This window comes from Protopterus annectens, chromosome 2.part1 (assembly GCF_019279795.1).
Source record: "Protopterus annectens isolate FY-2018-M chromosome 2.part1, PAN1.0, whole genome shotgun sequence".
In the NCBI taxonomy this organism is placed as follows: domain Eukaryota; kingdom Metazoa; phylum Chordata; order Ceratodontiformes; family Protopteridae; genus Protopterus; species Protopterus annectens.
The window spans coordinates 584,891,293-584,918,941 of record NC_056729.1 but is presented as its reverse complement, the minus strand read 5'-3'; positions in this window follow the sequence as shown (position 1 = coordinate 584,918,941).

Below are 27,649 nucleotides of genomic sequence, written 5' to 3'. Positions count from 1 at the left end.
CACCTGCTACTTAACTGACTGAGTGGCAGCGGGTCTACTTCACATGACTGAAAACTCAAAATACTGACTTTCATTTGACTGAGACCACAATACCTAATTTTCAAAATACTGAAAACTCATTTGACTGAGTCTCATTATACTGAAGCTTTACAATAATGAATTTCAAAATACTGAATTTTAAGACATAGACTTGATGTGTGTTTCCATTCACCTGTTATAGCCTGTGATAAAAAAAATACAGTAACTTGAAGTGATGACTGTTAGAATACTGATAGTAGCATAGAAAGTAGTATTGTAGTGTTTCTAAATGTGGGTATGTCTCTTTACATTTTTATGGGAAGTATCTAAAGTATTCAAAATACGAAAACCCAAAAAGAATACACCAAAAACACTAGGTGTCCGGAAATAAGCAGCCCAAATGTGATAGATAACTTGTTATACTTTAATAGATTCTGGTACCTCGGCGTTCGCCTTCATAAGGAATATCTCCCATGAACAAATCCAACGTTTATAAACCAACAGCCATGTTCAATTAAGCAATTAAGTAATTAAACAATATAAATTCATTTAAAAAAATATATATACAAACATTTAAAGGAACCTGATCGTCATACATTGCCTAACATTTTATAACATTTTATTTCAAATGCAAAATAATTTATGTATTATTTTATTAAATATTATAATTATTAAGAATACTTAATACAAAATACCCCTAACATATCTACAAATATGACAAATTCATACTTTAATTAATAAGTCTCTAAATTTCTAAATTCAAACCAAAGGGATATCAAGTATTAAACTTAATAATACATTTAGACTCTAAGTTCAACAGACCCCTAGTAAAATTAATACTATTGGAATCTAACCCCCAGGGTCTGCCCAAAATACTAAAAGTCAAACCATTATCTATTCCCCCATGTACTTCATGAAAATGCCTGGCCACTGGACTTTCCAATCTACCCCTCCTTATGTCACCAATGTGTTCAAGAATTCTTGATTTCACTCTTCTCCTAGTCTGGCCAATATACCATTTTTTGGTGTACAGTTGCATCCCAGTATGTAAACAACACCCAAAGAATTGCAATCAAAATGTTCTATAGCACTAAAACTAACCCCATTGATCTCAGTGCCATCCAAATTTCTGCATCTAGTGCAGACCTGACATTTGGGCTGCTTATTTCCGGACACCTGGTGTTTTTGAAGTATCTAAAGTAATATGGCTGATAATTCATGCACTCCCAGCAGTGGTGGCAGTGTGTGCAGCACTGTAAGGTAAGTAAAAGGTATATGCCCTTTTCCCCACTGTAGTGCAATCCTGGGGTTAGTATATATACAGTTGCTGGGGGGGGGGAGGTGTTTGAAATTCAGCATTGTAAGCTTTCAGTATAATGAGACACAGTTAAATGAGTTTTCAGTATTTTGAAAATTAGGTGTTGTAGTCTCAGTCAAATGAAATTCAGTATTTTGAGTTTTCAGTCATTTGAAGTATATTCGTGTTAGCACGTGTTATTACATTTAATGCAGTAATACATTCCCTTTTGGAGTCAGATTATATGGGGTTTGAAGACAACTGAATCTGACACTTTTAAATACTTTTGTATTACCGTTGCTGCAAGTTGGTGCGAGATGCACACCATTGCACAATAATGCATTAAAGAAAAGTAATGGGGAAGATAGGACAGTACTGAAATGGGGAGCAAGCGGGGGGGGGGACAAATGGAAAGCAATACAGGAATGTGCAGGAGGGAGGAAGGAAAAAAACATAGCTATCCATTTCTTCAACAGTAAAAACTGACAATATATGCAGAATATTAGCTGAATTTGGACTGCCACCTACAAATAGAGGGTGACCACAACACAATTGTGTTGTATAGCCAATTGGACTGAATCAAGTGTGTCAAGATGACTCATGTGCAAAACAGAGAGCTATGTATGGGACATTTTGTTTTTTTATTTATTTTTTTGTGTGTGTGACAGGTACCCATTTCTTTTCTTGGAGAGAGAAATAGGAATGTTAGGGAAGGGACATAGGTATGTCTGGGTCTGGTAAGTTGGGTAGGTGAGGAAGCAATTGCAGACAAACAAGACAAGATACAGGGATGGCAATGGACACAAGAGGTCGGTAGGCACCATGGATGGGGGGAGGGTGGGGATATCCAGGACTCATAGATGTCCAGCCAGTTGACAGCGAAGATCGAGTCATCACCCACAGGACTGTCATCGCTGTCATCTCACTCTGCCACTGGCTGGAGCACTCAGTGTCTCCTCCTACTGCTCCTATGTAAAATGAAGGAGAGCAGCCCCCCATCTGGTATGCATTAATACAATTATATGACTCTATTATCTCAGCCCTTACTCTTAAGACTACCACCAACGTACAGATAACTTGTTATTTTAAGACTAGCAGTTCCTAACAGATACACACTATACTACAGACTGGAGCAAGTACTCCTTTACATGTGCATATATTGCACATATGCATGTTCCATTCATACAGATTACAGTTACAGTAGGGCATGTGTGCCACTGGTATAGAGCTTTCACATTAAATCTTTAAGTTACACATAATTGAAGAATTAACAATTATTGTATAGTTGGGAAGTGTGGAATTTGAACCCTCTACCTCTGACTAAGTCTAATATTGTACTCTTGGTTTGTGCTACAGACTAATGCATGCATACTTGCTTTTACAGTTGAGATATTCATGATCAATTTTATACAACTGTATGAAACACTAAACAAACTGTCTTTAACTTTTAATGCTGTGATAACACTACTCTTCTGCTGCATACATACCACATGCATCCCTCATCCTCGCCAATCCAGCATCATGGGTCCTAACACTGAATTCTCTCTCCATGGCAGCTGTGGAAAAAAAACAGAACAGAACAGAATATCTTTATGAATTCCAATCCTGCCTATATACAGCTTTTAAGCCTTACAAGTACTCTCTGTAGCTGATAGTTACACATGTGGGATGTCCTCCGTCCTAAATTCCTTGATCCAGGTATCAAGGGTACCCCTCTTACTCTGACATAGGTCACTAAGGTGGTGCTTACATTGGTCACCAGTTTGGGAGATACTGGTGGGACTGGTCACAGCCTGGGCCAAAGTATCCCAAGCCTCTGAATTATACTGGGACCCAGAATAGTCTGCCTGCAGAAACCTGGTAGTGTGGTGTTTTTCTAGGAGTTCAACAAATATCTTGGACTTGGACTCTGGACACCCCATCCTAAATCTCACACCCACTCCACAAATGCCTACCATATCTGTCACAGATCAGGAGCAATGGAGACTGATGGTTTCCTGTCAATTCCAGTTATTGCATTTACTGGGAATATGCACACTGTTTGAAAATATTGCACACTGTGCATCAACAAGCAAACACGGTGCTCCTGCACAACAGTGGCAAGCAATGCAATGTCAGGGTTATTTGATGTACAGGCACGTCTGTGAGTGTGTTAGTCAAATGTGAATGCCATGCCAATCCAGAGAGCAGAGCTATACTTACAGGAACATAGTACGCAGTATACCCACAGTCATACATTTGATAATAAATGTGATAATGCACAGATAATAAAGGAATAAATTACACAATATTAGTGTCTCAGCCCTCATTCATATAATTAATATCAGCTACACTATGTCAAGTGTTATAAGTGAGAGTGACTATAATGAGAAGTGTAACAACAGCAAAAGTGTATGGTGTTTGCTGCATTTGAGCTCAGCACCATGTGTATGATAGTCCTATATGAACACCTGTTGCCACAAGATTAAGAAAACACTTGTCTCTGTTTGTAGTTCACTGCTATAAATTGCAATGTCACAACATTGAAACAAAGGTTGCACACCCTGCACTAGAACCCAGGACCATCTATACTCCAGCCCTACACTTACACCTGCTGCCACAGGATTAATTAGATGATATTGCTTATTTTACTATTCATTCTTAATGTCTCGAGGTTAACCGTCATGCAGTGTCACTTTGTGGGTTTGCACAATGCCAATAGTGTTAATTGAATGCCTCCGGTTTCTATTTTTGGCTGTCTGGGTCTGTCTGCTCCTGGGCTCCATTTTGCACACTGCTGCCCTTCATGCACATCAGATAAACACAGCCAAACCTGACATTCATTTTTCTCTATTTCTCATGTTTGCACTAAGTGGTGCAACATGCAAACATGGGGAAAAAAAGAGAGACAGAAAAGGATTTGATCCCAGTACCATCTGGCCTCATAAAGGAAAGTATCAATGCATTAACATGTGCTGCCACAGAGTCAGTTAAGTAGCAGATATGTTTCATAGACACAGTAATAACTGGCAGACTTTAGCAATGCAGCTTGCATCTGCACACTCCTTAGCAGCGCACAATCAGGTGTAGCTTACATGTATATATACTTTGCTAATTGGTGCACATTGGAAATCTACATATTATTAAGTATTACTGCTGCTTATTGCCCATTTCTTGTGTATGACATAACATTACATAGAGAAAAATTAAGAATGGCCTGTCTCAGTATGTCACATATTTACAATACAGCAATGTGTTGCCCCTCCCCCCCAAGCACTGCAACCCTGGTCTCTCAATACTTTTTCCACACATATATCAACTAATCACCTACACTACAGAAAGTAATATCAAATGCTGTGTCATATGCAATGCACGTCAATCTGGTAACATGGTACCATGCAGAACTACAGCTATTGACCCATAAGCCTAACAAGCCTTATCTGCAAGGCTAGGGAAGGGATCAGCAAGCACCTTATTCACAGGGACATAGTTGACCTTCAACACACTTGAGATGACCCATGTTCTGTTTGTCAAGGATAGATCTTGCCTAATGAACCTTGTGAACTTCTTTGAGACTGAACTCGAAGACCTAGATGACAGATAATATGATATACCGCCTATGTTCAGTTATTCAAGGCCTTCTACAATATCCCCATTCATGTCTCATAGTGAAAATGACCCATCTGGGAATTAAGTCTTACAATACTAGCTGCACAGGCAACTAGTTCACCAACAGAACACACACTTTCAAACTCAGGACTGCACCTCCACCACTAGCCCACTCACCAGTGGAATAACACAAGGATCTATGCTGGGCCATCAACTGTGTGGAAACTACTTTTCTGAAGTGCAGTCAGTGGTAGGTGTCCTGTGTTCTAGCACATTTGCAGATGTCTGTTAGTTGGAAACACTCATATAGATTCCCCCAGTGATGGTAATATATTACAGAAGGGGCTGACAGAGATAAATGATTGGTGCCAAACTCACAGACTGAACCTTACAGCAAACAATGCTTCATTGTCCCCTTTGGCAATGAAATACCCCTGCTAATTATGATATACAAAGCATCCCTCTCAGCTCACAGTGTTGTGAGACTTGTGAACACATGTTCATAACAATCTACACTTTCATTACTACGTGTCCATAGTGGTGAGACACACATTCTGCACTGCTGACATCATACATATGGACATCACATCCAAGACAAAGGAGGTCCTAGCTCTGTTGTACTCAACCCTTATCAGACCACTAATTGAGCACAAGGCTCCCTTCTGTCTGTACCTTATCAGACAACTGCAGAAATTGGAGAAAAAAATAGAGGTTTGTGACTGAGAGAATGCAGGTCCTCCAAACATCACATACATAGAAAGACTACAAGATTGTCACTGTACTCAGTTTCCTACAAGCTGCTGAGAGGTGACCTATGCCTGACCTACAGGCTAGTCTCAGACCCTGTCCTACTGGAAATGCTGGACATCTGAAAATCAAATGCGATAGGAATAACTTAGGCCAGGGTTCTCAACCTAGACTGTGACATAAACAGAACATGCAGAGGAGACGGGTATATATCCCAGTGACACACTCCTCATTTATAGGCTACCACTGTATGTGCAATGCTTCTCAATGACCCTGCAAGTGCAACCTTCACTACTGGCTGGGTGATTATAAAGTCACCTCTGGGCCAGCATCTGTGTCCCTGAGAGGCAGGCCCAGTTGTTGCTGCTCACAAAATTGCTCTGCTAACAACGACCATCTAAATATCCTTAATAAGGATACTTGTGTTTTTAAAAAGCTAATCTTCTATTGCCTCATGTATAATAAGAACCATGTACTCATAAAAATTACAAATACAATATGTGAGAGATGTAGCTACACAATGAATCTAGAATAAATGCTCTCTCTCTCTCTCTCTCTCTATCTATCTATCTCTCTCAGGTAACAACAAATCAGATATCAAACAGGTTGTCAATACACACACACTTCACCTCCTCAATAGAACAAGTATATAACACATAATCCCACATATGCAGAGGTAGTCATTAGAAGCTTACCAAAAGAGTAGAGACCTCACAAATGCAAATGCTCTGCACACATTACAGTCCCAACGGAACCCAATACACATAAAAACAAACATATTGGTGTGTCAGCCATTAAGGCCTTAAGGCAAAACACCTGAAAACCAGTGTGTTGGTCATAGGCAAATCTATAGTGAGACACACAGGTGTCCCCTCACCAGGCTGTACAAGGAGAAAGTCACGGTCAGCTGCTTGTCAGGTGCCAGGATCCACAAAGTCATGCATGCACTCAAGTCTCTCAACAACAAGCATATTTACACCTCTGTTGTACTCCATGTTGAAGTTAATGACTTGAAATGCATCTCACTGAACTATATGAAGAGAGCTATGACTGAGCTCTGAGATTATCTATCCCAGACAGGTATGTCTGTAGCCCTAAGCAGCATTATACCTTTACCCAGGAAGATGCCTCAATACAAACAAAATAATTATCAACTTCAACAACTGGCTTAGCACTGATATCAATCCAGGGGGATCCAATATTTGTCAGCCTGTGATGATATGGTCAACAGACCACTCTGGTTTGCCAAGGATGGTCTTCATTTTTCACCTCTTGCCTTTTGGTTAGTAGCCAAGGTACTTGTTGCCCCCATAGTGCCTTTTTGGGCAATGTCATAAGAACAAAATTCCTGATGTAAAAATATCCTCCAAACATAAATTCAGGGTTCTGTTATTTAATGCTAGAATGTAAATCAGAAACTACACTGAATGGAGGTACTACTTATTTGGGAAGATGTTGATGTTTGTGTAGTCACAGAAACATGGTTTAGGACCACAGAGAGTATTTTATTTTATTTAGTTAGTTATTTTATTTTACATTTGTTGGCTGGGCTAGTCTAGCTGGATAAATGTCCATTTTCAGTAGAGGCCCAGGGAGATAAGCTCCAAGCATTAGTAAATTACAAAAAAAAATTACAATAATTAAAAATGACTAAATTCAAATGCAAAGAAATTAGAAATGATTTTAAGAGAGTCAAAAATTGTTTCTGTGAATAATAGCTCACAGACTGTGCAAGGTTTAAAATACAATAAAAAAGTAAAAAATGTGTCTAAGAATAATATCTCACAGTCTATGCAAAGGTTAGAAATACAAATTGAGTACAAGAACACTCAGAATTCTAAAGTAATGATTTGTAGGTCTGAGAAAGAGAAAGAGAGAAAAGCAGAAGAAGGAAAAAAAAACCAAGGGCTAGAATAAAGTTGGATTCTATTGATTAAAGCTGTAGAGGGGAGAGAGGCCAGGAGGAAGGGGTATAGAAAGATGATCATTAAGGGGGAGAAAGTAGGATTTAGTCAGGTTTAGAACAGGGACAAAGCCAATGAATTTTCAGGTGTTCTTTGAGATGTTTCTTGAAGAGTGGTGTGGATGAGAGAGACGTGAGTGTACTAGGAAGATTGTTCCAGATTTTACCCACAATGTTAGTAAAAAGTGAGTCGCCAGCTTTATTGTTAGATTTAATATTGGAGATTAATAGCTTATTTGCTGAGCGAAGTGTTGCAAGATTTCTATATGGGGAGATCAGGTTAGAGAGGATTGGGGTATTATTTGGGTGATGAAGAATATTATGTGAGATAAGCAGTTGCTTATACAGTAGATGGTTTTGTAGTTCTAACCATCCAAGTTGTTTAAGGTTGTGACAGTGGTGGGTTCTGAAAGGGGTGGCAGTGACAAATCTAGCTATGTTATTATAGATAGTTTCAAGCTTGCTTAGATTGTGTTTTGATAGATTGATGTATATGGCAGAAGCATAGAATAGGGTAGAAGTTAGGTGAGTCTGGGCAATGGAGGTTTTAGCTAGTGGTGTGAGGAAGGGTTTGATTCTATACAAGGAGCCTAGTTTTTTATTGACAGTCTGTATAGTATTGTTGATATGTTCATCGAAGCTGAGGTTATTATCTATGGTTATGCCCAGTAGACATGTAGTAGTGTCAGGGGAAATAGTAGTTCCATTGTTAGAGATAATTGTGAAGTGGAATTCTGGTGACTTTTGGGTGGGGGCAAAAAGTAACAATTTTGTTTTTTTAGGGTTAAGGAGGAGGTAGTGATGGGTGAACCAATTTTCGACAGTGTTAAAAACTGTTTGAGTAAGGGTCTGAAGAGAGATTGATGACTTAGCAGTACAGATTAAAGTAGAATCATCAGCGTATTGTATGCATGTGGCTTGAGGAACAACAGTATTTAGATCATTAATAAAAATGGAAAATAGAAGAGGGCCTAGGATAGAGCCTTGAGGGACTCCAATATTTACTGGGAGGGGTGTGGAAAGATTATTGTCCCAGAGCACTGCTTGTTGTCTATTTTTTACATAGGATGTATACCAAAGTATTGCTTGTGGGTCAAGAGATTGGGCTTTTAGGACATTGATTAGTAAGTCGTGGTTAACCATATCAAAGGCTTTTGATAGGTCAATGAATAGTGCAGAAGATAAAGAGTTATTATTTCGATTCTTGTTTATAGTCAGTGAAAGATAGAAGGGCAGTAGTTGTACTATGAAAGGGCCTAAAGCCGTGCTGACAGTTGGCCAGTAAGTTATTGTGGAGCAGATGTTGAAGTAGTTGATGGTGAATACATTTTTCCATTATTTTGGCTAATGGAGAGAGTAACGCAATTGGTCGGAAGTTGGAGTTATCAGTGGATTTGCGTCCTTTATGTAAGGGGATTATATGGGAGACTTTCCATATGGATGGGATGTTACCTTCTATGATTGTTCGGTTTATAAGGATGGATATGGGATAAGCTATGACTTTGGAAGCTATTTGAAGGTATTCTGCTGGCAGGTGGTCGGCAGAAGGGGTGCAAGGTCTGAGTTTTTGAAGGAGTTTGCAAATAAAGGATGTTGGCACAGGTTGTATATAGAAGGAAGGCACTGCACTGTTTGCGTTTTGTAAAGTGTTGCGGGAAATGGGAGATACTGTGTTTGCAAGAGTTTGGATAGTTTCTGTGAAGTAATTATTAAAGGCATCTGCTATTTGCAAAGGGTTATTATGGGGAACTAAAGATGGGGCTGGAGTTTTGGTATGTCCTGGTTGGAGAAGTTTATTAATGCCTGACCAAAACTTTTTAGGGTTTTTTGGGTGTGATTGTTGAAGGTGGAGATAATAGTTTTTCTTGTCTAAGATAATGTCATTTTTGGTTGCATTTCTTAGCTGTTTAAAGTATAGGTGGTCAGCAGAGCTCTTAGAGGCTCTCCATCTAGCCCATATTTTATTCCGTAGGAGCATTTTTTTCCTTCGTTTGTTTAGTGAGCCATGGGGCTGTTTTAGTCCTAACTCGGGAAGAGCGAAGGGGGGCATGGAGATCTAAGATTTGTAGGAACTTAGTATTAAAGTAAGAAACTGCTTCATCCAGTTTGAGTTGTTTCAGAGGTGACCAGTTACAGGCCTTTAGTTCGTTCTGAAAGCTCTCTGCTTTAAAGTGTTTTTTGGAACGATAGGTTATAAAAGTGTTATTAATAGGAGTATGAGCCTTTTGCTTTGTAATATAGGTAAGAACACAGTCACTAAGGTCATCTGGAAGTGCTCCTGAAGTATAGGTTTCAGGATGACTATAAGTATCCAGTCAAGAGTAGCTTCTTTATTACTAGGTTTGTGGATTCTTGTGGGGGTGTTTATTATTTGAGTGAAACCATAAAGATTAATGTGGGTGTTAGGATTAGGAGAGTTACAGGTAGTCCAGTCAATGTTAAAATCACCTAGTACAATAGTTTCTTGAGGTAGTAGGGTGGAAAGGCTACTAAGAATATTTTCAAGAGTGTTAATATTATTTCCTGGAGGAATGTAGGCACAGATTATTTAAAAAGATTTAGATTTATTAAGTTGGAGTTTAATGGTAAGGGTTTCTGCATTGGTATTTGAGGGTAGTAACACATTAAAGCATGAAACTAGAAGTTCAGATTTATACAAGATAGCTACACCTCCACCCTTCTTGGTGGTACGGTCACATCTTAGGATGTTATATCCAGGTGGGGTTATTTCTAGGTCATGAGTAGAGGGTTTCAACCAAGTTTCTGTAAGGCAAAGGATATCAAATGCATGCACTTGTAAGAGAGCATGCAGTTGAGAAAGTTTGTTGTTAATGCTACGGATGTTGAGTTGAGCTATTCTAAGAGAGTTACCTAGTTTTATAGAGGTAGAGACACTATTAGTTGTTTTGTTTTGTGGGATATTATAGATTGGAGGGTTTGGGCCTGGACTAGGATGAATATCACCATCTATTAGAAGTATTACGGCCATGAAAGGCTATAATGCCTTCCACACATTCAGGCTACAAAATAAATGTGAAAGAAACAAAGGAGGGGGTGTATTCATCTTCATGAAAGACAAATACACCTCAAGACTGGTTAAGCAGTATGACTCCCTAGAGTTACTCCAAGTCCATCTAACTGTAGGAAAGACCCCTCTTACATTGTTGTTAGCTACAGGTCCACCAACATGAACCATAAAAACCCACAATGCCTTCCTGGATCTACTTGATTCACTCATAATACAGCCAAAAACTCTTAGGCATGGGTGACTTCAACTATCTTTCCATTGACTAGTATACATATATGAGCTCAAACACACTCACCCTAAGGTTCCTGGACTTTGTAAACATAAATGCTCTGGAACAGTTAGTCTGCAACTCCATAAGGGGATGGAATGTCCTTGATCTAGTACTCACCAACATGGGAGAGCACTGCACCACCCCATGTGTGAGACCCTCCCTGGTAAGGTCTGACCATAAATCAGTCACATTCAATGTAACAATTGTACCTGAACCCCCCCACCCCCCCACCCCGATCCAAAAGGTTAAAAAGTTTCTCCAAAGCAAACTACAGCCTCCTAAATGATGGCATGCATAGCTTCAAACCTCCTACCACCACTGACAGTAAAGGCCCCTATACTGAAGTGTACACAAATGTCCCGTATAAACAGCTTTACAAGTGTATAGACTTAACCGTACCACAACGGATCAAAACTTGCTCTCCAAAAAGAGCCACCCTGGTGGACAGCTAGAATAAATAGATTATACAACATGAAAAAGAAACTGATGTCCAGGAATTAGAGAGAACAGTCTCAGCAGAGGAACACCCTCCATAGTTTGAACAAGCAAATGAGACATCTTGTAAAGTCCTCTAAAGCTTATTCCAAAACTAAATTTGTATCCACAGCTAAGGATGATCACGAGGCATTCTTTAGCTATATCTGTAATGTAAAAGGGAAGGTCCATCTCATCGAATTCATAGTGGACAGTACCAGTCATATTGAACCTGAAGACATTACTAACCTGTTAGCAGACAGGTTTGGCAAAAATTTCACAACCTTGTCTCCAGCAATCATACCCCCAAAGCATACATGTCACCAGTTCTTTAACTATTATCTACAAAGAACAGATCATAACCACAGTTGTCAAGGCCAAAAACACAGCCTCTATGAGTCCGAGTAACATCCCAGTCTTCTTACTAAATGGTGGAAAGCAAGAGTTAGCAGAACTACTACCTAATGAAATTCTTCGAGTGTGTCACCAAAGCCCTGGATGGAGGCAAATCAGTACATACTACCTATCTGGACTTGGCCAAGGGCTTTGACACAATCTCCCAGTCAGGCATACATGAGAAACTCACCCAGCTGGGGATTAATCCATACTTCATTTGATGGGTAGCCAACTGGCTCGCAAGCAGAATGCACACAGTCATACCTGGGAATTCCACCTCTACCAGAGGCCTGTTATCAGTGGTGTCCTACTGTTTGGAATCTATTTCTCAGAAATTCAGGTGATAACAGATGGCCTGTGGCTCATCAAGTTCACTGATGACTGCAAACTGTGTGCAATCACTGAATCCCCAAACAATGTCGACATACTACAAAATAGGCTTGCATACGTAAATAATTGTTGCCAAAGACACAGACTACAACTTATCCCAAAAACATGCACTATTATCCCTTTTAGCAAAGGAGAAGTACCTGGAAATTACACTATTAATAATACCCCACCAAGTTCCAACTCAGTGATGAGATATTTGGGAATGCAGGTTTACAGCAATATTAACTTTGGGCATCATGTGTCCACAGTGGTAAGGGAGGTCTTTTACATTGCACACCTCATAATTAAGGGCATACCATCCAAGGTTAAGGATGTTATCAATCCACTGTACTTGTCCCTCATCAAACTAGTAATAGAGCACACTGCTCCCTTTTGCATGTACCTCACCAGACACCTGCAGCAGCTGGAGAGACCCAAGAGGTTTCTCACCAAGAAAATCCAGGGAACTGTAATTCAGTGGGGGTTGTATATATTATAGGTTGCAATTGTCAAAAACCTATGTGGTATGTGGGGCAAACAAAACGTAGGGTAAAACTTCATATTTTGGAACATCTGGGAAATATCAGAAACAGTAATAGCAATAGTCCTGTGGCGAAGCATTTTATGGAAGCATATAGGGGTATGGATTCAGGGTTCTTCTTTTCAGTTCTGGCAAAATCTTTTTACCTAGGGAGGTGATTATGTAGGAACATTTTTAGAATTAGAGGCTACATTAATTATGAATTATAGAACATTGTGTCCTATTGGTTTAAATCAGGAAATTAATGTTTAGTGTGTTTAAAAGGTATTAAATGTTAAAAAAATATGAAAAATATGAATCATTTTGTAGTGATGGACTTTTAGGGATACATTTGTATTAATTGTTTAATTGCTTACTTAGGGTTGCTTGCTTGCACATGTGTATATAAAGTGCAGTATGGTGACTGTTACTCAGATCCCCGAAGGCAAATGGCCAAGGTACCAGGTCGTTATAACTTGAATAATGTTGCGGTGCTGAACTTTGCAGGTTTTTTGTTTTTTCATTTGTTCAATAGTGTTTTATATGGGACTTTATCGTAGCCTGCGATATCAACAGGACATGCTGGAGAGATAGAAATGCCTCCCAGAGATTGCCACTGCTATGGAGCAAACTCTCAATTCTTGTGAAACTGAGCTCATCAGTAACCCTATTTAAGCATAACTTGGACAATTGAATGGGAAATTGTAAAATTACCCTGGGGGTTTCACTTATGTCACTCTTAGACGGGGGCAACTAGTGCTGATCATGGATTTGCAAATATGGACTACATATCTTGGTCTATAAGGGAACAATGGTACAACTTCACTATGAACCATTAGCCTAGTAACCTCCTACGAGCCTAGGGTCATTATGGTAGTAGCCTCGTATGAACCTATGCAAGCCTGCCAACATCTTGTCTCACACGTCTTGCTGATGTCATGTACTATAAATTCAGCTACAGTCAGACTTGTGCCTTGACGCTTGCATTAAGTACTGTGTTCTGTAGTCTGTGTGCTTAGATAGGTATGCTTCTGTTCTCACTGCAATCAACTGTCTCTTTGTGTGTGCATGTACTCTTGCTTGACTTTACAGAGAGCATTTTACCACAGTATGTAGGACACTGTTATTACCATATTCTCAACAGACAGTGCTGATGTCATCAGCTATATCAGATGTTTGGTTATGCAGTCATCCAACCAGGGCACAATCAGACACTAGCCTGGAGGCCAGGCAGCTGTCACCTCATCCTATACAAGACAGATTACAGTGACATGGCTTTTAATATATCCACATACATCAGGGCATGGTTTGTAGGCCTTGTGTTATCTTGTTGAGAAAGTCCTGTGGTCTGTCCAGCTGCTCCATGTGTCTGTTGAGGTATATGCAAAAGAGAGCATTATACTGTATTACTGTCATGATGAGGTTGACCGTAGTGCAGTCATACAATTCTAAGATCTGAATATGGTGACATGACTTATGATGTACTCCATATGTTTGTCCTGGAAAATCATTAAAGAGTGCAGTTGAAGATAGAAAGTAATGATAAACATTGCAGTTTCTGACTTCTCAACTCTTATAAGAGCATTCACTGTACAGTTATGAAACTTTGATGCTATTGACTATCTAACTTTCCAAGACCAATATAAGTCAAAGGGACAATAAGCAGTTCAACAACACAAATGCAGATATACTAAGCACAAAGTTAGCTACATACCCTGAGCATCAGACATAGCTTTTGTATCCCTGAACCCAAAAGATATAAAACAGGGATATTACACAGTTATCATCACTTGCACAGGGTGTTGTGTGGGGGAGCAGGATGCCTAGACTAACACAAAAGTTTGGTGAGTGTGTGAATGAGTAAGAAGAAGAAAAAGGCAGTCAATGGGATAAAACAACAAATGGCCAGTGAAAGAAAATGAGTAACTGTTGTGTGTGTGTGTGTGTGTGTGTGTGTGTGTGTGTGTGTGTGTGTGTGTGTGTGTGTGTGTGTGTGTGTGTGTGTGTGTGTGTGTGTGTGGTATATGAGTATCTGCATGAACACACCCAATCTCTGTGCTAGCTGTGCATGGTAGAGGTGGCAGTTCATCTTTCTTGTTCCCAGCCATGAGAACTGGCTCTGCCAGAAGTTGTACTAGCACCTCCATGCCCAAGGTCAGATGCAGTAGTGCTACCTAAATTTGACCAATGTCTGCTGGATGAGCTCCCTTCACAGGGACACCCAGGACCATGACTCCCTGGCCTGCATGTTTGGGTGTGGACAGCACACTCACTGACAGAGCAGTGGAAGTGCTGCTGCTATGGGAGCGTGAGTGGGCATGGCCACGTTGGCTGACAGAAGATGATGTGGCTGACCTATGCCCACAAGGATGCCATTACCCTCCCAGCAGAGGTTCCATCACAGACACTGTTTGTCCTGTGACAGCCACCCATCAGTCCATCACACACACCCCTCTTTCCAATGTGTCATTCATCCAATCCAGTGAATCGGCAACATGGTGGAGGCAGTCAAGCATGCCACAACCCTGATCATTTATCTGGAGCACCTATGGGAACATGCCTTTGACTCCATGATGGCCCTAAACATATATTGATTGGCACAGGAAGTGACACCGGCACCAGGTGGAGGAGGGACAACAGGCCCCATCTGAGCACCCCTATCAATCGTCATGTGTGGTACATCACTCACACTTTGGTTACGGACAGACTTAACAGGCATTAAAGCCACAGTAGCCACACTACCCTGATCAATGTCCTTGCCCTACATGTGTCCAATATCTGTGGGCTGACTGGACTGGGTAGGTGTAGGCTTACTGATAGTATCCGATGGAGATGCAGAGGATGGTTGCATGCAAACCTCTGTGTCAGATTCAACCTCTGACCCCTCCTGACTGTGCCCTACTTTGGCCACTATCATCATCAGTGTCTACTGTTTCATTGACATCAGGTGGCACAAGGCCCACAGTCCCATTGTCATGATCACCTGTGATAAAAAGCAAGAAACACAGAAATAAATTAATACCTGCACTACTATAGTGCAATATATGGTAACAAACTAGCAGTGCTGCCAGTTATTACAGACAGTACAGCAATGCACACAAAGGCTTGAGATCAACATCACATACTACAATACTTCTTTAAACTGCTTAGCAGTACTGACATAAAAATGTTTGCTTTACCATCTGTAGATGAGATACTCGTCTGTAGTCCAGATGGTCCCGGATGAAGTTAAGCATGAAGTAAGGGCAACATTGTCGCAATTAACAGTAACACAGGCGGTAATACATTTACCCCTTTATGTGTGAATTAAGTTTAATGTCAATATAAACATGGCTGACAACTCCAATCTAAGCTTATAACTGCAGCAATCTTCAATCCCCCCCCCAAAAAAAGACATGTGACATAGAATTAACTTAGTCATTTCAATTTTTACTATATGTGATGATAGGCAGTACTGTCACCCATGCCAGGGGGAAGTAGGCCAGTGAATGTATGACATGTGCCAGCACAGTTAGCTGGAATTTTGTAAATAATTATATGTCATTTGTATATCAAGCTAATTTGTACAGATGCTTATACTGAAAACGTATTTTTGAGCTTTGTGTTAATTGTGTTAAAAAGTATCAACAGAGCACCCTAATGGAATGAAGAGAAATGTACACATATTATGGTATCTGTATTAAATGTATATGCTTTAATAGACGACCCTGGCACATCAATGGTTAACCAGCTGGCTTATTTTAACAAAAAGTAAGGGAAATGTAAATCCGCTGTTAAATCATCGAATGTCACCCCACAGTGCTGAGTAGGCCCGAAGACAGTAGGTCTGGGAGCAGCCATTATCTGTTAGCTTTAGTAAAGAAGGGGGAAAGTGTTGTAAATGTTTCTGGCTCCTAGGCATTACCATACAAGCTCTAAATGTGAATTGTAGCAGTCTGATAAAGTCCGACCTCAAACTTTAAAAGGAAATATTGTAGGAACCTAGAGTCATGTGACAAGATGAGCTCATTCTGCAAGGCATTTTGGCTATTATATTTTGCAGGGATTAATCTCAGAGGTTAGAGTGTTCTGTTTGGGGACCCTGACTAGAAAGACTGCCCATGTATTTCATCTTGTCTTGCCCAAGTAAGTTATTAGGGCACAGTAAATTATTTTAGATTCAGTCAGGAATATAGAGACGCTTAGCTTAGATATTGTTTTTCTTTATTTGTATGAGGCTGTCCATCAATGTTGTTTCTAATATTTTCTGTGATTTGAACTCCATGGTTTACTGTAAATATATATTCAGTTTTTCCATGTTATTTTATTATTTATTATTAAATATATTAAAAACTTCTATTGTGACTGGTCCTTCGTATCTAATTTCTGAGAGTACTTATATTTGTTTGCTGACACTATGTAGGCCTCTCCGGAAAGCCTAGCCATCTTGGTGAACTACTACCATTTGTATTAATATTACACAATATAACTGAATATCCTTTTAAGAGCCTTATAGTAACTGACTGGTGGCAGTGATAACTACCTTATAGTCTGGACAAAGTTGGCTGCGCAGGTAATCTGTACACTGGATTTACAGAGAAGGTGCTGGAGGACTTGGCTTGGACACTCAGCTGAGGACTTAATCCTACAGCTATACCAGTGCGGACACTTATTGGGGATCTGGAGAGAGACAGATATAGAGACATCCAGACCCCGGGCTGAGTGTATTCTCTGTGTGCTCTTAAGGGAAATTGTACTTGATGCAGAGAGGTCTACATCTAGAAATACTGAGTGTAACCATTTGTATCCCAAGTGCACATCCCTTTCCAGTGTCAGTGGTGAGGATTCAGGCTCCTTGACTACTGGCCCAACGTGCAGATGACACATATTGGTGCCCATCACATATTGGTAGCAGTGGTGGGTGTCACACTATACAAAATTATTCAACTGTTCAGATAGAAAAGCATATGTGGAAGCTCCTCCAGGGATGTGTTTGCTGTCTCAGTAGGTGTTGCACCCACATCCAGTACATGATGTCCTGCACAATCATGGGAGCTGTGTGGATTTCTTATATTGGCCAGGAATTGTTCATTGGGGGTTAGTGGGGGTTCCCTAGGAGGGCCTCCCCCAGTAGCCATTTGGTCATGTCCCTCTACAGCTGCTCATCTGCATGCAGTAGTGATCATGTCAGTAGCCCTGTGGTGCACCTGTTCTTATGTTCTGCCATGACCATCCATGGCATTCACATGCTGCATAATTCGCTGTCATATTTCCATCCAGCGTGTCATACCTCCCCATCCCCTTTCCAGGAGAAAAGCACCATGTTGACAAAACCCATCCAAGATTACTTGATTTTCCCTATTGGTGAAGGGGGGGGGGCTGTATGTGGATTGACACACCTGAGTGGTGTACTTGTAGGTGTCCTAAAAGACAACAGAAGTATAATACAGATAAGTATCACTTAACTACAAAATAAATGTTTCCGATAAAACAGAAAAGGTACCCAGTGAGTATTACCCACATGAGAAATATGAGAGTCTACAGATGTGAAATACTAGCAATAAGCAGGATACAAAACACGGAGAGTAACAAGAGCAACATATCCTTGTTTGTGCCATAACAGTAACTCACCTTTGCTCCTCCCAAAAGAGCATTCCCTTCTTGTTTGTGCCATAGCAGTAACTCATCTTTGCCCCTCCCACAAAAGAACAGGCAAATGACCCATTTTGCTAACAAAACATCTCCGAAATGCTAAAAGTGCTATGAAAGGACCTGTCCCTGAAACATGTCTACATATTTATCACACAACCATTCATGCGACTCCAAACTTTTCATCATTCCTGACAAACTAATTCTTTATTTTTCAGTAAGTACTGCTTGATTTCTTTCTAACTTCAGAATATCTGCCTAAATACTCCATCCTTAAATTTTCAGGGTCTACGTATTAGTTTCCCCTCAAGTGTTTAGTAGTGCTCTGTACAGACTCAGACACCTTGAGTAAAATTTTTCATGTAAAGGAATATATTAGGAAACAGCTTCAGTACTTAATAATAATGACCATCCCTCCTGGCATGTCTAAAGGTCAGTTCCCTGTGCTTTCTCCTATTAACCTGGTGAACTTGGGCATTCTGAGGCAGTGTAGCAACTGCCTCATGTACACAGACAACCCTCTCCTCTTACCTACCAATACTCAGACTTGTTAGAGATGCATTTATATATCCAGATTGGAAGCCATGCACTCTTAAGCCAAGACCAGAATAGCCGGTCAGGAAGAGAAAGTCAACACCTGCACCACACCACATGCAACACATAGCCCTCCAGAACACCCACCATCACAGTTCTCACATAAAAACACAAATCACACACCCACCTTCATGGAGGCTCTCAATAGAAATCTACCCAAACAGCAGAGACCTCCTAAGCAGAAACATACTCAACCAACACAACACAACACAAACCACAAGACACATAGCTCACCTACACAGTGTGCCTCTCAACCTAAGCCCCTAAGGCAAAACAGCTTGCCCAATACACTAATCATAGGTGACTCGATAGTGAGGCACACTGATGTGCCACTCACTAGGTTGAATAAGGAGAAGGTAACAGTCAGCTGTCTATCAGGTGCCAGAATCCCACACATAACACACACACTCAGGTCACTCCACAACAAATACAAGTATGACTCTGTCACTGTCCATGTGGGTGTGAATGACCTGAGATGCACCTCCCTGGACTACATGGAAAGAGAAGTGGAGGAACTCTCAGATTATGTGGCCCAGCCAAGTATGACCCTAGTCCTGAGCAGCATCCTACTGTTGCCCAGAATGATACTGCAATACAAGCAGAAAATTACTTGACTTCAACAATTGGCTAGGTGTCATTCAAAGGGGATCCAGTGTTTGTCTGCTTGGGATGACATGATTGACAGACCTCAATGCCTTGCCAGAGATGGCCTGCATCTATCTCTCCTGGGTTTCTAGATACTGGCTAAGGGTCTTTCCACCCCTATAGTGCCTTTTTAGGCGATATTTCAAAGACCAAATTATCACCATAACACCTATAAATATATGCAATCTAAGGGTCATGCTGCTCAGTGCTAGAAGTCTAAATCTCAAGATGCACTTGCTTGAAGCCCTCCTCAAAATGGAGAGCATCGACATTTGTGCTGTAACGAGACCTGGTTTAAAGCAGCAGAAAGCACCCCTGCAATACCAGGCTATAACTCATTCCACTTTTTTCAGCCCCAGAACATGGACCGAAGCTCCAAAGGCAGTGGTGTCTCCATATTCATGAAGTATATACACACCTCCAGACTAGTAGCCCAGCATAACACATCTGAGATACTTCAGGTATAACTAACACTGGGTAAGAAGGCGATTCAGATCGTAGCCTGCTATAGGTCCCCAACCATGTCCCAAGATGCTCACTCCATTTTGCTAAGCACCCTGGAAACTATTAGGGTCCAACCCAACACTCTCATACTAGGTGACTTCAACTAACCCTCCATCAACTGGGAAAACTATTCATGCACCAATACACTGGGCCAGCACTTCCTGGAATTTATCAATTCCAATGTCCTGGACCATTCTTATCCCTGCTAAAGGAAGCAACATCCTTGATCTGGTTATTACTAACATGGGCAACCATTGCTCTACACCAATAGCCAATTCCTCCCTGATTAGATCCGACTACAAAGTAATCACCATGGAAATCCACATCTCACCCACACCCTCCTCAAAGGTAACCACCATGAAAAACTTCTCCAAAGCTGACTTTGGGCTTCTAAAAACAGAGGTGGCAAACTTCATGGCACCCATGTCAATGGAAATAGATGCATGACTGCCAAATCATACACCAATGCACTGTACGAACACGTACATAAATGCATACCCATACCCAACAGAACCAAGACACTCTCCTCCAAAAAAAGGAAGCCAATCTGGTGGTCCCCTGCCATTAATAAACTCTACAACAGAAGGAAGAAACTGTTGCAGAAAAAGGTGAAGTCCAAAGACAGCTCCCTTATTAGCTTCAACAAAAAGTTGAGATCCCTCATCAAAACCTCTAAAGCCAACTATGAAGGCAGAATTGCGGCAGACATTAAAAACAACCACAAAGCCTTCTATAGTTATATCAGGAATCTCCACTGCAATACTCAGGTTTGCTCTGATGTACTGCTCAATGACACCTCCTATACTGAGCCAACAGATATTGCCAACATACTGGCCAACAGATTCAGTGCCAACTTTACCCCTCCCCCAAAGGACCAATCACAATACCGGAGGAATGCTGGGCACCCAGCATTACTGCAGAACAGGTTAAAGCTGTATTGTCCAAGCTCAAGAACATTGCTTCCATGGGACCCAAAATATCCCTGGATGTGTTCTATATGAACTACAAAGTGAACTGGCATCACATCTGTGTGCCCTGTTCAATCAATGCCTTACCTCAGGCTTTGTCCCTACCGAATGGTACACTGCTACAGCCATCTCTCTCCATAAAGGAGGACTGACTATAGACCCTGGGAATTATCACCCCATTAGCCTGACAAGTCTGATACGTAAGGCTATGGAGTGCATCATCATGGACCTAATTAACAAGGATATAGGGAGTCTCCAAACTCTAGACCCCATGCAATTTGGTTTTGTGAAAGGTAGATCATGCCTGCTCAACCTGGTTGACTTTTTTGAGTCAGTCACCAGAGCTGTGGATGAGGGTAAGGCAGTTCATACAGCCTACCTTGATCTGGCCAAACCCTTTGATACCATTCCCCACCCAGGAATTATTGATAAACTCACCAAACCAGGTATCAAGCCCTATATCACTAGGTGGGTTGCAAATTGGCTCACAGATAGAACACAGTGTGAAAATGAGCAGACTCCAAGTCAGACTGCTGACCAGTCATGAGTGGAGTCCCACAGGGATCGGTCCTGGGGCCTCTCCTGTTTGGCATATACTTCTCAGAAGTCTAGGCCAACATGGAGGGACTCTGGCTGACCAAGTCCGCAGACAACTGCAAGCTGGGAGCCATTATTAACTTCCCAAGTGATGAAGACATCCTACAGAAAGGCCTCACTGAGACCAATGACTGGTGTTGAAACCATGGCCTTAAGCTTAATGCCAAAAAATGTGTCGTCATCCCCTTTGGGAAAAACTCAGCTCCACTAATTACCACATTGACGGGAGTCCACTGAACACTGAAGGCATTATAAGAGATCTGGGGACACAGATTAACGGCAACTTCTCCTTCAACCACCACATTGCCACTCTATGTGGCACATCTCATTACCAAGGGTTTTGCATCCAGGAAGAAAGAGGTCATCATTTCTTTCTACTCTTCGCCCATTAGGCTAATCATTGAGTATATTGCTTCATTTGGCATGGACCTTGCTAGACCCATGCAATAGCTGGATAGGCCACAAAAGTACCTCACGAAGAGTATCCTAGGCCTTAAACACATGTCCTACATGGACAGACTCAAAAAAACTCCAGCTATTCTCTGTCTCATATTGTCTACTAAGAGACAATCTCTGCTTGACTTACAAAGCCATGTCTGATCCAGCTCCGTTAGAAATGCTACATCTAAAGAAATCTCAATCCCTCTGGACTACATACTTCAGAGACCTCAACCTCATTACCACTATCAACAGAACATGCTGGAGGGACAAGTTCATAACCCAGAAACTGCCCATGCTCTGGAATAGACTTCCCATACATGTCAAGCAGAGCACCTCACTGGCCCTCTTCAAGAGAAATCTTGATGAGTGGATGGGAAATAGAAAGTTCACCCCGGGGATCACTCCAGTGGCTCTACTTAATAGAGGCACTGGGAACTAACGTTGGGCAGTACAATGCCAGGGCACATCTATAGGCTAGGCTTGTAAAGGCTCCAGGGCTATTAGCCTAGTACACATCTATGAACCTATGAACATTCCATTTTCATGTATTTTTGATCATGTGTACCTCTGAAATGGCTTGATAAGCATGTCCATGCCATCATTACACTTCTAACTAATGCATACAGATAAAACTGTAAAAGCCTTTACTTCACACTATTCTTAAATACATTCCAGCATATGCAGTATGTAGGTAACAAAATGTGAGCATACCCGTTGAAGTTCAGTACTCCGCTGTAAAGATATATCCTGAAGAAAAAACATTTTTGCTGTGTTCCAAACATATACAACTCTCTTCAACATCAGTTCGGCTAGCTACATGTTTGCATTTTTATAATAGTGTAGATTATTAATGGATTGCATTTGTCTTTGTCTGTGTTTCATAGATGCTAATTACAGCATAAGCAACTGAATTGCTTGCTAAGCAAACAATCCAACATGATGGACTTATTCAAAAATCTATAAAGCATTGATGTAGACTCCATGCTGGTATTTCCTGCAGATGTCACAACTTTTGGAGTAGAGACATGGAAAGTCTACACAGACAGAATGTTTGGGGGCAAAAAAACACACACGAATCAAGTCAAAAATCCAAAAGTCACTGCCACAGAGAGAAGTCAGAAAACATTTATTCACCTCTAGTGCCTCGGCTCAAAAGCTTTCAAGGAGTAAAATCACAACATGTTGCACCTCTTTATATACACATAGACAAACATCAATAAACAATTAATTGGTTAATTAATCACACATCTCCAATTGCTGTCATTATTTAACCCCATTGGTGCCAATGTATTATATTTCAATATATACAGTTTCTTTGTATAACAATTTCTCTTTAAGTTCTACCTGCTCCCCTACCCCTACTAATATTTGTTCTAAAATACAACCTCTTAGTCCAGTTAGATCATTATTATGAAATTGTTTGAAATGCATACCTAATGGCCTTTCCACCTTTGCAATTTTTACATCTCTTATATGTTCCTGAAACCTGATTTTAAGCATTATTTGGCTTTGTCCTATATAGAACAATTTATAGGGACATTGTAAGACATAAAATACATGTTCTGTATTACTCAACCTCATTACACAACCAACAGAACATGCTGGAGAGACAGGTTCATAACCCAGAGACTGCCCATGCTATGGAACAGACTTCCCATACATGTCAAGCAGAGCACCTCACTGGCCCTTTTCAAGAGAAATCTTGATGAGTGGATGGGAAATAGAAAATTCACCCCAGGGATCACTACAGTGGCTCTATTCGACAGAGGCACCGGGAACTAAGGTCGGGTGGCACGATGCCAGGGTAATCCTATGGGCTAGGCTTGTAAAGGCTCCAGGGCCATTAGCCTAGTACACAGCTATGAACCTATGATCATGTGAATTCATCCATCGGATAAAATTTCATACCATTAATAACTATCTATTAACCATGTTTACATATAGAGCATTTACCACATTTAAATGTCCCTTTGTGAGAAAAAAATTGTCTACTCACATGGGCACCGGAACCATAGAGCGCGGGGGGATGGGAGCCCTCCCACTTTTGCAGATCATCTGCCCCTTTTGTTTTCCACATGATGACATCAGTGCACCTATTTCCAGCTGTTTTTGTGAGTGGGAACGGATGAAACGGAAAGGCACCTATTTCCAGATGTTTCTGCGAGCGGGAACAGATGAAACACGAAGTATTTACTATCCAGAATAATGGAGTGTATTAGCTGCTGCAGGGCAGGAACAACAGGATGTAATTGCAGAGTAGACAGACACTGAAGCAGGAACAACTGCATTGTGTGTGTGTAAATGCCCCCAGCAAGATATATTTGGCAGCTAGAGGTTCTCAGGTTCAAACCCTGTACCTTGAGTACAAGTAAAAGGAGCCTAAAGTCCCTAGTCACCATCACTTGCGAATTTATGCCTCACAGTTTTGTTCTGTTCCTCTGGTTTGCAGGAGTGGTAAAACCTTTTATTCTAGAAATTTTCTAAGGTTATAAAATCAGTATTTGAAATGTGTCCCTATTTTGGGGCTGTATTCCCCCATTATTGGCTTTGTTCTGTATTTTTGTGCTGAGAGTTTGAGAGCTATGGTGAGAAGTGAGAACTGAATTCACTAAATGATATGATAGCCATTTAAGTTTGTCTTCCTGCTTTTCAAGAAATGGTTGGTTTAGCTTAGTGGTATGTTGCTCTGACTGTAGTGCACAGAGTACTGGGTTCAAAATATGGCAGTGAAATACATGGCAGTAGCAACATTTTATGCAAGCAACTTTCCAAAATTATACACACAATGTTTAAAATGTGTCCCTGGTTTTTGGCCTCCCCCCCCCCCAATTGAAAATAAGTTCAACATGCCTATGGCTTACACTCTACTGTGATTCCTTATTTATATATTGTGTGTAGAAGTAGACTGTTAATCATGGAAATGTTCTGAATATGGCAGTTTTGTCATTATTGGTGCATGCATTTTGCTTCTTTGCCTACTGGAAAAATGTTCAAACAATAAATTTAAAATGCAATTGTGTGTGGAAATAGACTGTTATCAAGGAAATGTTCTGAATAGGGCAGTTTTGTCATTATTGGTGCATTGATTTTGCTTCATTGCCTACTGAAAAAATGTTCATACAATAAATTTAAAATGCAGTTGTGTGTGGAAGTAGACTGTTATCATGGAAATGTTCTGAATAGGACAGTTTTGTCATTATTGGTGCATGCATTTTGCTTCATTGCCTACTGGAAAAATGTTTAAACAATAAATTTAAAATGCGCTCTAACTTAAGTCTAACAAGTGTGCTGTATTATACAAGGAATATAATTTAATACAATCAGGAAGGTGAATCAAAGAATGCATACATGTATGCATGGCCCTAAAAATGTGTTTGAAAACAACCCAGATTTAAATGTGAAAGGCCCAAAATCATGGGCAAATTTTAAGCTTTACTCTTGTTACCAAAGCAATGGATGAAGGTAAAACAGTTTACACCACATTACCTTGACCTGGCCAAGCCTTTTGACACAATGCCCTACTCAGGTGTAGTACAAAAGATGAATAATGTAGGAGCAAACACTTGCATCACCGGCTGCATTGCCAGCTTGGCTCACAGGATGCAGGAGATCAAAGCAGGGGAAGAGACCAGTCACCAATGGAGTCCACCAGGGTTCGGTGCTGAGACTTTTTCTGTTTGGCAAATACATCTCAAAAGTAAAAGGAAATACCAAAGATCTTTGACCAGCTAAGTTTGAGATGACTGCGAGCTAGGAGAAGTTATTGAATCCCCAAATGACTTGACCATCATGCCGGAAGGTTTGTCCCAAATAATAACTGGTGTCAAAATCATGACAATGCCCTCTGAGAACTGATCCAGTTATTTGGCATTTGGGAACTTGTGTGTACAGTGGCCTAACTTTTGACCAACATGTGCCCAGAGTCATAAGAAAGCCTTTCTATATTGCACAGCTTATAAACAAATTGATTGTGACTAGATCTAGAGATGATGTTGCCCCCCTTTACAAAGCTCTCATTATGTCAATCATTTTGTATAATTCCCACTTTGGCATGTATCTGTCCAGCCCCATGCAACTGGAATACCTTCAGAGATACCGTACTTAAAGGATACAAGTCTTAACAATAGGTCTTGCGTGGACCACCTCAAAGATTTATTACTATACTCAGTATCCTACAGAGTGCTTAGAGGTGACATGTCTGGCATACAAAGCATCCTACGACATAATACAGATGGACCTACTGAACATCAGCACGTCAAATGGCATCAGTAATACTCAGTCCAGGTATGTAAACTGAATGTTGTGGAGAGATGGATATATATCACAGAGACTACCACTGTTCTGGAACAGACTATCCATAAAAATAAAGCAAAGCTCATCAATCCATTTTCAAATGCAACTTGGATCTAAGGATGGGTAATAGAAAATGTACTCCAGGATTTCCCCTCATGCCACTAATGGATAGAGGCAGTTCCTAAATGCTGCATCCGTTACATGACCACCTCAAATTATCTATGGTATGATCACAGTTTTCACTAGGGCTAATATACAATTATCAGTCATGGGGATAGCTAAGACCAATCAGAAAATGTTAATTCAAGCACCAAAAGGGAATTGGCTAAGCTTAAAATGTCCACCAAGTGAACCTATGTTGTGGTAGCAAATAGTTATAAAAAAATTACCCTTTTTAGTTCACTAAGTGCCCCTGTCACCCACCCACCCCCCCAGTCTTTAACAGCTATGTCTACTCAAACTACTATTAGGGAGAATACATTTGCTGTATACCACTGTATCAGCTATATTTTGATCTCATTTGTAAATGGTGGTAAAACATGCTATTATATTTCACCCCTTGAGTATCAAACTTACAGTAAGAATTGCATGGTTCATCATTAAAATTATTCTCATCAGAAATACAGGAGAAAAATGAAGTTTCAGCACTATTATCTGATTCATCAAAACTACATTCTAGATGCTGTTTGTTAAAAAATTTAACAAATGTAACTTTTGTGCAAGCCTACATAATTTGTGTCTAAATACATAAACAAGGGGCAACACTCTTGGTATAAATTTTAAACCAAGATTTAACACAGTTAAAACTTGATCTGAAAATAAGGAGACACAAGAGTGTAAAGAATATAAGTTTGTAAGATCTGATTTTGGGGGTGGGGGTAGAAGGTTCTCCTGTTTGAGGGAAGAAGGGAATACTGAAAGTAAAGATATATATTTTGTTACCACCTATAATATATTAAGTGACAAATTGAACAAGGCCCTAAGATACTATTGGCCCATTTTATTCAAAAGCAAGGAACTTTCAGGTATTGCTAAAAACTACCCTCACATCTCTTATAAGAGAGGTCACAATATAGCCGATATGCTGGTGCCTAGCAAATTTATTCTCCCTAATAGTAGTTTGAGTAGACAGGCCCCTTGATTCACGAAAGCTTGCACGGAGTGCAAGATGAGTGTAGGAGCTCACGCCGGCAATATGTCTGCCGTGCGATCCAGGAACAGCCGTCATGGGCTTGCACGAGAGCTGCTAAAGCTACTCTTGCACGCACAATGTCATGGTATGCAAATTACCTCATTTTCTGGTGAAAG